This window comes from Ostrea edulis, chromosome 8 (assembly GCF_947568905.1).
Source record: "Ostrea edulis chromosome 8, xbOstEdul1.1, whole genome shotgun sequence".
Taxonomy (NCBI): domain Eukaryota; kingdom Metazoa; phylum Mollusca; class Bivalvia; order Ostreida; family Ostreidae; genus Ostrea; species Ostrea edulis.
Genome location: NC_079171.1, coordinates 46900861 through 46913329, shown reverse-complemented (window position 1 = coordinate 46913329; position 12469 = coordinate 46900861).

Sequence of the window (12469 nt, the reverse complement as noted above, 5' to 3'; positions counted from 1 at the left end):
CAAATATTTTTGAAAAAGTTTTAGTGGATCTAAGAGGGGTGGAGTATGCAACATATCTTTTAGATACTTCTCCTATGTGGATTATCAGGTAGATTTGAAACTTGTATAATGCTTCATTGCCATTTGTAAACGTGCATATTCTCGGGACTGGAAGATCCAATTATTTTCCTAAAAGTTATAGTGGATCTAAGAGGGGTGGAGGATTAAAAATGGCTTTTGAACACTTCTCCTCCTATACGGATTATTGGGTATATTTGAAACGTTGTATAATGCTACATTGCCATTTGTAGATGTGCAGATTGACGAGACAGGAGGATTAACTTAGTTATAGTGGGTCTAAGAGGTGATGAGGATGTTAAAATAACTGTTGTACGTTTCTCCTATATGGTTTAGCATCGTGCTCAAAATAACACGGCATCCCACCTCTGTCGGCGCGGGTTCGAATCCCGCTCGCGTCGGTAAGTGAGAAAGTTTCCAAATTTACTTTCGGAAGGTCGGTGGTCTCAACCAGGTATTGTATCTGGGTTCTCTCTTCCACCAATAAAAACTGGGAGCCACCATATACCGGAAAAAAATGTTGAGTGTGGCGGAAAACATCAATCAATCAATCAAGCATATGGAGACGTCACCATTACCGGTGAAAGGCTGCAAAATATAGGCCTATGCATGGCGCTAACAGTCTTAGAGCAAGGGGGTCCTTTCTCGTATCACAACTGCTGTGAAAAGTGGCCTCGTTTTTGTAGTCTCATCCTAAAGACCGTCCCATTGAGTCGCCTCTTGTACAACAAGTAAGTGGTGCTGAGGACCTATTTTAACCCGGACACGAAGGGAAGTACAATTTTAGACCTATGCTTAGGACTCAGGGACGGAACAGTAAAGCCAACAACGAAAGACCCGTGACTCTCCCTTATAAATGCCTTGAACAATCACTATTCATTTATAAGTTTTAAGCATAGATATTCGAGGTTTTACATATCTATAATTAAAAAAATGTATTCAATTAACAAACTATTCGCAAGGTATATCATGCCGCCATCTTGGTTTTCTTTTGTACTAGCTACATCGCTTGCAATTTTCGACGAAAATTTCGAGTGTTGCTAAAACGTGGAACTGAAAACGGAACAAAAGGGAAAACGGAATAGAGTTGAAGAATTAGAATGATTAATGTATCTAAACTAACATCAAAAATCGGAAGAAAATACTTTGTTATGATTAAAATCAAAATATTGGGAATTTGTTTACAAGCGGTAAAACAACTTTATCTTTAAATTATGCATCATAGATTGATTAAACGAAGTTAATACGCAACTTCCGATATACCAGCTCTTCTGTGATAGAGGTACGTTCAGTGTTCTGTTGAACGCTTGGGTGGGTACAAGATGTATACATATACTAGAGACTAGCTATGTAAATACGGATAAAAGTCATGAAAGTGTAGATTTTGTTTATTAAACTGACAATATCAAGAATAATATTTGATTGAATTAGGCCATTGAATTAAATACGAAATTATTTTTTATCTCCTCTCCTGCACGAGTGATATTTTAATCAAAGAAAACAGATGATTATCGATTTTTGTTTGAGCTATTTTATTATTAAATACTAATAAACTTACTAATATTGTGTGTCTCTGCAGTTTGGGTGATTGCATGATGTCTGATAATCGGCCTTTAGGCAATATATGAAGGCAGCGATAAGCATTTGTACCCACCGCGTGTGGACCATATTATGTTTTGCGTCTCACTCTGCGTAAGAGTTCCACAAAGGAAGAGAACTATTGGGCAACTCGGAAATTGCGTATTCAACGTTTGTATAAGAATTTACAAAGCGTTTTACAAGAATTTTGAAATTTTGGCATTGTCAGATGTGTTAGCGAACAGCGACATATATCGGTCGGGAATGGAAAAAAAAACCCACACTTTATATGCCCTCTCCCCCCGTGGCAAAACATCATTACCGTAGATTTACATGTAAATCTATACATAATACCGTGTATGTGTATACTTACAACAGTGTGTGTGGTAGTTGTACATAATAACGACAATTCATGATACTGTTAAGTCAGCAAGTTTGATATATTATTTTTTAACTAACGGAGACTTGGGGGACCGCAACACCTCAATCTTAAATGGGGAGTACTTCTAACAGTTTATTTTCTAATTAAATACTTGTATCTTAATATTTATATTAATAATGAGATTACCTTTTAATTCCATTCAAGCATAAATTGTCTGTTAACGTTTTTAACTATTTCATATGTGTTAATTCCTCATACATGTACCATGGGTCGTAAACTCCATCTTAGTTTTCAATGATTCTGTTTCAATCTTTCTTTCCCGCTCTATCTCTTCGAGTAAAACACTAATCCACGGGATGTCGGTAAATGTAACGTTCACAACAATTCATACGAAATGAGGCAAATATTTTGCACACCAGACTCGTTCTCTTTAAAATTAGATATGGTGCATAAATACATATACATGTATTATACAAGGGTTAGAACTAAATTACGAATAAAAACAAGTTCCATTTAAGAAGACTGTTTTGAGGAAATTGTTGAAAAAAATAGCTTAAATTTTACTACGTTGTATGTTATTTTCGGGGGGGGGGGGATTCATTAAATATAAAATTTGAAACTTCAAATCTATTTCAGTATGATTTTTCTTTTTAATTTTTTAATATTTTTCATGGTAAGTTAATGATTTTAAAATACATATGCATTAGTATCAATTATATGAAACGATGGATTCTGTGAATGGCTTCCCCCACTCTATGTTTCTGCTTCCTTTGTTCGTGATCAACCTTTTATTTTACAAAATGCTGACCTCTTCATAACACATTAGTAATAATATGCATGCATTTTGTCACACTTTCCATCATGTAATTTTGTACTCCAGTAATTTGTATGAATCCTTTCGGAAATCAACAAACAGATGAGATTGGGCAGCAGGATAGCTTATCTAGATACATTATAATAGTGAAAGTGATTATTTCCCGCTAGTCCAGGGTCGTGTCTTCCATCGAAAACAATCCAAATGTCAAGTAAGGTGCTGAAGCATGTATTCTAGCTGATTCACGGACGCGCCTTCATCTACGGTGTGTTATACGACATTATATATGTTTAATCCTGATTAATTCTGTTTACAAATTTACGTTGTTACATGTATGTATATTTTGATGCTGTAGTCACACAACATTAAAATATTCACACTCGTGAAAATATAAACAAAATCCTGTTTTACTCGTGAATTAGATTGTATATCCTACAACAAAGCAGTGAATATCCTCCATTTATCCCTGCTTACAATTGTAAGTTGCTATGTTATTACTTATGCTTAACGGACTCAGTATTGAAATGGTGTTGATGAAAAATATGATACAATTTGTTATTATTAAGACAAATGGTGTTATTTCCAATTCACAAATGCTTATGATGAGTTACATACGAATGTATTGATATAAAATAATATATGCCTGTGTTTAGCACACATCCACGCTACAAATAAGATGGAGTTGAAATAGTGTATAAATAACTATAATTCAAGGTAGAGTTTGCAGATTATGATAGGTTTTGAAAATTGAGAAATCGAAAGTGAGCTTGTCTATCTCCAATTGAAGACTTGAAGTCATGAAGACAAACATCTAGAAATATTTTTCGGTACTCATTATCATTCATATAACAGGTGGCGGGTTCACCAGATGCTGGGATTACCTAGTGTCTAATTCACTAGAATTTTGTATAAGCACACCACCCTGTGACCTATATTAAGCAAACCAAGCATTTGACATTTGGCTCAGCTTATACTATAAAGGATCAAGTAATGAATCATGTATATTATAGAACATACCGTTAACCTGTATTTCACAAATTTCCAAGATGGCCCCTGTCGTAGGATCATCTTCAGGAGCATCGTATGTTGTTTCTACAATGACGTATCTTGCCGTTTGTTTACATGGAATGTCTATTATATTGTCAGGTAATTCCGTGGATCTGTCGGTATAACATCGAGTTCTCTCTGACGTGGTAGTCACTGCAGCCGATGAGTTAGAGACGTCCAGATAAAAATGTTTAAATCTGAATTGCTTCCAATAATTAGGTCCATCACCTGTAGTGCAAAAATTAAACATATATAATATATGTAAAAATGTATTATTATGAAATCATTGAAAAACACCAATAATTGGAAGTCCAATACTCTGTAATTGAAATAAACTGTGTTTGTGAAACACTGCTGTCACCCTGAGTACAACCCTTTCACTATCATAGCTGGTGTGACTTGTATTAGCTTTTTTCTAAAAAGTAGTTCAAAAGTCAATGTGAAGGACACTAGCTCAATGGCCTACATTTTTATGTTCTCCAAACACAGTTTGAAAACATTGTTTTACTCAGTTTCTTATTATTTGCCTCCGGTATTTTTTGTCCGGGAGCGTTCTCCGAAACTACAGGAGGGATCGATATGGAAATTTCTAGGATGGTAGAATAGCATTTACAGATGTGCAGAATGATGGTCATTTTGTCAGCATTGAATTTTTGTACAGAATATTCGAGATCAGAATACACAAGGGATCGATATGAAACCTTCTTACATGTATGATGATTGTATATCATTTGTAGATATGCAAAACGATAGTCAATTTGTGTGCACGCGCGTGCGTGTGCACGTGCATCACATTGTTTTGTACACTAATCAGTGTTACTATTCTGTTGTTCATTGAGTTGGTTTGATATTTGATATTCATATCATACGATGATATTGAGACCCTTAATTGATATACCTGGTCAAAATTACCAATCTGCACGCCCATGTAAGGATGCTTCTTTTTGATTGAATAATACTAAAATGTAACTCTCTGATGAATGAAGCGAATTAGTTGATATTCACAGCATAGGTAGAAAATATGTGTATCTATGCATTAGTGTGATGAAAAAAAATACACTCGCGCATGCGCGTGCATCTTCTTTCAAATGTTCATTTGTTAAAGGACGATAACGTTTTTGGCATCAAATTCTTTTGATGTTGTGATTTTAGGTGTGTCTTGGTACTCCTTACAAATTACTGTAGTTAAAATTACTGCTAAACACGTACATGCACGTATGCTGATTTCTGATTGGACGAATTTGAAATTACTATAACTTTCTTATATTTGATGCAAACATTTTGAAATTCATACTCTACGTATGTTATACAAATGCCTGTTGAATGACAGCAACAAAAATTTCGCAATCGAAATCGCTTGCGCATGTACGCAAGCATTGTTTTTTTTTTCTTGTACTGAAATGACGATATTAAACATACTAATTAAAAACTAAAATGAAATAATTTTGCTATAGGTTTACATTGACACCACTTATTAATTGGGGGAGGTTTGGGGAACATATGAAACGGTCCCCGTTACCATTAGAACTAGTTCCTGTGTGGTTTTCTAGCAAGCAGCGTATGGTCATGAAGTAATAAAGTATGCTCCTCGACTTCTTTAGATGAGAATCATGATGTCCTTACAATATCAACAATTCTTTATTATCAAAGACGTATCAGTCTCACCACCATTGTCTCTTTCAGAATAAAGACACGATGTAAATGTATGGGTTTATTGTATGGAATATATTGGCCACAGTGGTCAGAAACAACATATGTGGGGTCGCCGAACAGCAGGGCTCACCCCCAACAACAACATATTATGCGTCGTCCGAAAGGGCAAGTAACATGCTGGGTTGATCGCAATCATGCTACCGACACATACAACACACAAGTATTCAATTCTTAATGAATAACATAAAATGAACTTAAACTGTCGAATCAACATTCAACCATCATCAACAGTCAACGATATTTTCACAACCAGCTTGAAAGTGACGATTTGGCCTCACACCGCTCATTGACGACCACTAAATGGATACCACTGTGACTATGTGAAATGCATGGATGCTATCAATGATGCAGTACCTGAAAAGACAAGAGGCCCATTAGCCTAGAATCGCTCTTCTGATAGATCGTAGAACAGGCAGAAATTCTCACTAACCAAGATTTATCAATTAACAAAGTTTGATGATGTTAAGTCAAATAGTACCTGAAAATTTAAATGTAACTGTCCAAAAGTAGGTCACTGTGACCTACTTTTGGTCGACACACTGACGCCTCAAGATGCATCAACTGACAAGTCAAATCGTATTCAAACATAGCCGTCAAATTTCAAAAGAATGCCACAGTGACATACTTTTTGGTCGACCCACTCCAAAGACTCAAGATGCATCAGCTGACAAAGTTTGATTATTGAATTCAAATAGTATCTGAAATATTCAGATATAAACGTCAAACCCAAAAAGTAGGTCACAGTGACCTTCTTTTTGGTCGACACACTCTGAAGACTCAAGACCCATCAACTGTCAAAGTTTGATGATTGTAAGTCAAATAGTATCTGAAATATTCAAATATAGCCGTCAAAATCTAAAAAAAAAAAAAGGTTATGGTGACATACTTTTTAGTCAACACACTCTGAAGACTCAACATGCATCAACTGACAAAGTTTGATAATTGTAAGTCAAATAGTATCTGATATATTAAAATATAGCCGTCAAATTCCAAAGGTAGGTCATGGTGACCTACTTTTTGGTCAACAAAATATGAAGACTTAAGATACATCAACTGACAAAGTTTGATGATCCTAGCTTTCATAGTGTCAAAAATATGCATGTAAAATTGAAAATGTGAAATTTGAATGTCTGCAAAATTCAAAAAGTAGATCAATGTGACCTACATTTAAAATGATGGTTTGATGATTCTAAACATCTCGGTATCTGAAATATCAACCTAAAATGTATTCATAAATGATTAGCTATAATTTTTTTTTTAAAAAATAGGTCATGGTGGCATACCTTTTACATGACGCTGTTTGGTGTCCCATGGTCCATCAACTGAGAACTTTTGATGATCATAGGCTCAAAAGTGTCCAATATATGCATCAAAATCCATTTAATAATAATTACCAGCGAAATTCCAAAAATAGGTCACCATGACCTACCTTTGAGACAACATGATATTAGGTCCTAAGATGCATCAAGTGACAAAATGCTAAGTAGGCGCCAATTAAAGCTGTTGGCGACAAGCGTCAAATAACTGTGGTAATAGCGGCAACGATGCCTGGTATATTGCTCCCTACCCAACTTTTGTATCGGGGTCTCACCGATAAATGTCACCCTCATACAACTTTCCTAAAGACTGGGACATATTTCACAGTGAACACCATTGGAGCAATGTAGAAATAATACATACACTGTAGATATATTGCGGAGATCACCGTCCCCCATTTTGAGCGCGTGCGAGACGAGTTGGATTTGCTTTTAAGGCAAATCTTTTGATGTTTATATAGCTCACGAAGACAAAGCCTTACTTACTATGCTGGAGGAAAAGGGAATTCAAGTGGTGGTCGTCCCCACTGCGTATACGAACAACCTGCAGCCTCTTGATATTCAGATTAACGGACGATTTAAAACGCGTTTAAATCCGAATTCCAGACTTGTTATGCAAATGAAATAAAAACTTCTCTAGAAAAAGGTGTCGACATTGAGGATGTTGAAATCGACTTGCGGTTGTCGAAATAAAACCGACCCACGCTAAATGACTTGTGAGAGCCATTGATATACTGGGTCAAGACAAGGAAGTCATAACAAGGGCTTTTGATAAGGCCCGTATATTATTCAATGCGACCTGCAGTGTAAAAGCAGTTAAGAGTATACAAGTACATGTATACTAAATTTTCATATTGTGTGTATGCATTCATATGTTAAATGATGTAACTATTCAATACTTTTCCCAAGCTGATCATAGTATCCCGTCCCCAAAAGTAAAAGTTATCTCTCTTTGTTTTTAATTATAGCCGCATTCAAATATGTTTACTTCATTATTCACTATGGGTTTAATTTCGCGAAGAAAAGATAAATCGTGAACATAGTGAAATTAAAACCATCGTGATTATTTCCCAATCTACAGTATATAAATAAAAAAGTCGAATTGAAATATATTTTGATTAGTTTCCAGTTTTCAATGATTTTTCATCAATAAATAGCGTTTTAACATCAAAATAACAGACATCTCCTCTATATATCTTTCTACACTTCCCACATGTGTTTACAAGTACATCACACTAACAGAAAATGAAAGAAAAAAAGAACACCTTTAGTTGCAATTATTTCTCATTTCAAGAACATTTCTCTATTTCTACTGGAGTAAAATTATATTTGAAGAGTAAATGAAGACAACCAAATACTTCTTAGCCTTTCAATATTTTCTTGATTTCTCCCCTAGCATGCATGCATTTCATAGTGATTTCAATAGAGGCTCGACAAAATTAAAATATTTTAGTATTTATTTCTTTTTCGCTTAGTCAGCTTATTCAGGTATTTAATTCCTATACACTGTGTACTTATGAGTATAAGGTCATTTAACAATGCACCCGGTCCGTCACGTAAAGACCTACCTCGAAACATAAATCACACGGACACCATCGGTATATTTGGAGCTATTTTTTGTGACATTGAGTAATTAAAAATTATATCACAGGGTATATAAAGTACAACACAAAACACAAATAAGAAGTAACAAGTAAGCATTGCACACAACATAATGATTCCGCATGCTTTAAAATCGATATTATTTCTTCAAACGTACATACTTTCGTATCCCTACCTTAAGACGTGAATTTAAAACGAAATGTAAGCCCCTTCATTCTAGTGCATCAGGAACTAGGAAGTTTATTTAGGTACGGCTGATAACACAAAGGTCATTTTATCAATCGAAAGAGATGTCTAGATAAAACATTACATTTGCAAGGGGGAATGTTATTAAGATCATTAGACACTGCTTGGTATGTGTAGGACGAAAATAATTCAATATATAAAGAAGGGCAGACATGAATGGTTTTTGGGGTAAATTAGTATTTACTATCCATATATTTGGGCGTTACTTTTTCTCCATCAAAATACGTGTACTTGATTGATTTCAATTGTTATATTTTGTTCTAACTTGCCCTGAACAGCTTTACATTACGGAGTATACACGTCAATGAGGCGTCGAGTTCAATATTTTTTTGAACTTTAGATGGGTTCCACATGTGTATAAGGACATGTTCTGTACACGTTGTGATATTTTACAAGTTATAACAAAGCTAATAAAATCATGTGCACATGTCATAGCATGTATAGTATACCAGATATATACTAAATATAAACATAAAATCAATCTGATTTTATCGCATAAAGCAGGGCAATACGATATCATCTGACGGGAATTCGAGTACATAACAGTATAAATATGGACGTTGTGCTGAACTATCAGGAAACAGATATAATGGCGAGATATAAAGGTACGGCAAGATATAATCCGGCGTGTTTTATAAATTGTAATTCGATTTACGTTGGCCAATATACTATATGTTGAGGATAATGATAAAGTATTTCCTTTTGTATTAGTGTAGATATTTGTCACGTGTCATACATGAATTCACAAAATGGCCGTCTTAGTATTTTCGATAACAATAATCTTAGATAAAAAATAGTTTTACTTACTCACCACCACATGCGATCTCATAAAACGTCCGGTATGAAACTCCTATGACTTAATTTTTGTGTGGAATACAAACACGAATGTCGTCTGCTTAACGACTTTTCACATCACGGAAAAGAAATGCCGACACATCAGGAAAAACATCATTCCACGGATGTCAAATACGAGTTAATGCAGTTACAAATAAAGGAGTAATGGGAATACAAACAAGTTTACTATCCTTAACATGTAAAACTAATACGGTACCAATTTTGATACACCAGATGCGCTTTTCGACAAACCATGTCTCTTCAGTGATGCTCAACCGAAATGTTTGAAATCCCAAATAACAATGAATTTTTAGAGCTATTATAGGGAAAAACAGTGTGCCAAAAAAGTGGAGTCAAATTCGTCTAAGGATAAGAGCTATATGTGAGGGAGATAATCCTTAATTTTGAACATCTGATTTATCAAATTTTACAGAAAACGAACAATTTTATAAGATTGAAAGAGATGTGAATTTTAGCGCTTATGGAGTGAAAAGTCGTAAGGTATAAAGACAATGAAATAATTGTAATGTAAATTACACTGACTAGAGTTGACAATACTAGATACATTTCCTTTTATAGAAACAAATCACCCGTACTCTCAGTAGAATATCCTGTTATTTCCCATATTAGCTCTTTATGTCACAATGTTAAAAAAACTAACTGGTCAACTTGTTCACAAGCGAAACACCCCCCCCCCCCCCCCCACTGTGGACCGGTTACACAGGGTGTTAGCCCTCTGTTGTGATCAGGTAAGTAAAGTAATTCGTATGCGTATAAATCAGCAGGCAATAAAAGCCCTGACAATTGGTATGGAATGCACCGGACAGCATTCTACCTAATAACACATGTTGTATTTGCAAATTAGATTGCTATAACGACCATAACATTTTCGAAATGTTGACTTTAAACGATAGTGTTGAAACATCAGCTTATTTGTCAGTAGTCTGTCTATATTTGGATCCGTGTTTGCCCTACTACTAAAAAAGTTGTTATTGGTGTTGTTTAACTTTGCTAAATAAAGACTCCAGAACCCCATTGTCGTTTACTTGATCAACGTATAGGACTCACGGCGGCTGTGACCGGTCAACAGGAGATGTTCTCTCCTCTCAGGCACCCAATCTTACCTCAGGTGTATCCAAGGGCCTATATTTACCTTGTATTATTTTGTGAGATTCATAAAAATAGTCATTGTTATCTTCCTTTTTGCATTGCTACATTTACGTTTTGATCGAAGTGAATAATGAATACCATGTCCTTTGGTTTCTGTTTTATCAATAGTCAAAGGGTAAATTATGTCTCAGCTTTTATAACATAATTTTGATATATCTACGGCACATACTGACACACATGTATATGCATGCACATCTTTTTTTTTTTTCTTTTAGATTATCTAAACAGAGTACTATAAGATATTTGCATGTCCCTATTTATTTTATCCGCACAGGTAAATCAGTGACGTGAAGTGAAACATAGCAGAATTCATTCTCTTACATAGTATGCCAAATCTATTATAGATAAAATAGAATAATAAGACGTATGAATAGAAAAATGTAATGGATAAATAGAGAAATATAGCGGACACTGAAAATTGCAATTAGTAATTATTTGATAATTCTCGTCAGCTTTAAATCATTGCATCCTTGTATTTCATTCAGTTAACGCTATGGACTCCAGAAGTGTTGTTAATAATTTAAAAATTCAAAGTTATTTTATACCGCCTAGCTATAAGTACGATACTATTTTGAATAACATTGGTATTTCTATTCAATATTTCCAATACGCCAGTGTATACAGTGTTGCTAGAAGAAACTGTAGTTGTTGTTCATCTGTTTTAATATGACGACCCATCACATGAAATAAAATTTTAGAAATCGCATGGTTTTCTGTGGGGCAGATGTCTGTACTTTTTATGTTATAATATGTGAACAGTCCGACTATATTTTTATACGACTTCTTTTATTTATGTAGCAATGTTGATATTGCTTTTAGCATTATTCCATTGTCATTCGCATATGATATTTTTATCTCTCAACTGATTAGATACTTAAGAGCTTGTTTTGTGTATGATCAATTTCTAATCAAGGTAGACTAACAACAAAGAAGTTGATGTTACAGAAGTTCCAACAGTCTTGTTTAAAGTAAGTTTTTCGCAAATGTTATAATCGTATAATGATCTAGTTTGTGAAATAAACATATCAATGGGTCAAATGTTGTCTGACGTGTTTCATACCGATTGTTAGGCCGTTCTTTGCGCATTAATCTTGACAGTGGATTACTTTATTTACCTAATCAAGATATAGGCCTCACAGCGGGCGTGACTGATCTACAGAGGATGCTTACTCCTCATTGGCACCCGATCTCATATATGGTATGTCCGGAGTACGTGTTTGCCCAACGTTGTATTTTGCATTCCTTGAAGTTAAGAGATTGATCCCTGTTCGCTATCTACACCTTTCATTGACTCTAGCGTAAAGTTTGACTGTGACATGTTGATGACTATCGGAACTATTTTACCAGCATAAGACGTTTCCAGTAAATGTAACACATGCTATGTAAAGCCAACAATATAGAAACCTTCATGTTTTAATCATAATCAAATCTTATTTTTTCCTGAAGTCAATCATTCACTATAGTTCATTCCGGCAGAATAGATAATAAGCAGCTTTCACATCCAAAGAAAAGGAAATTAGGGGTGTGTGTTCTGATTTTTTGAATTTTTAACATAAATGTAAATTTAAAAAGTGTTTATTACCCATATGTAAGTTTGTACATGAAGGTCAAAGTTATATAAATATTGATACCATTTAATCTTAATGTATATCATCAAATCGGTTGATAGAAGTTTGAATATTCTCAACTATTTGGAAAGAAACACAGAGA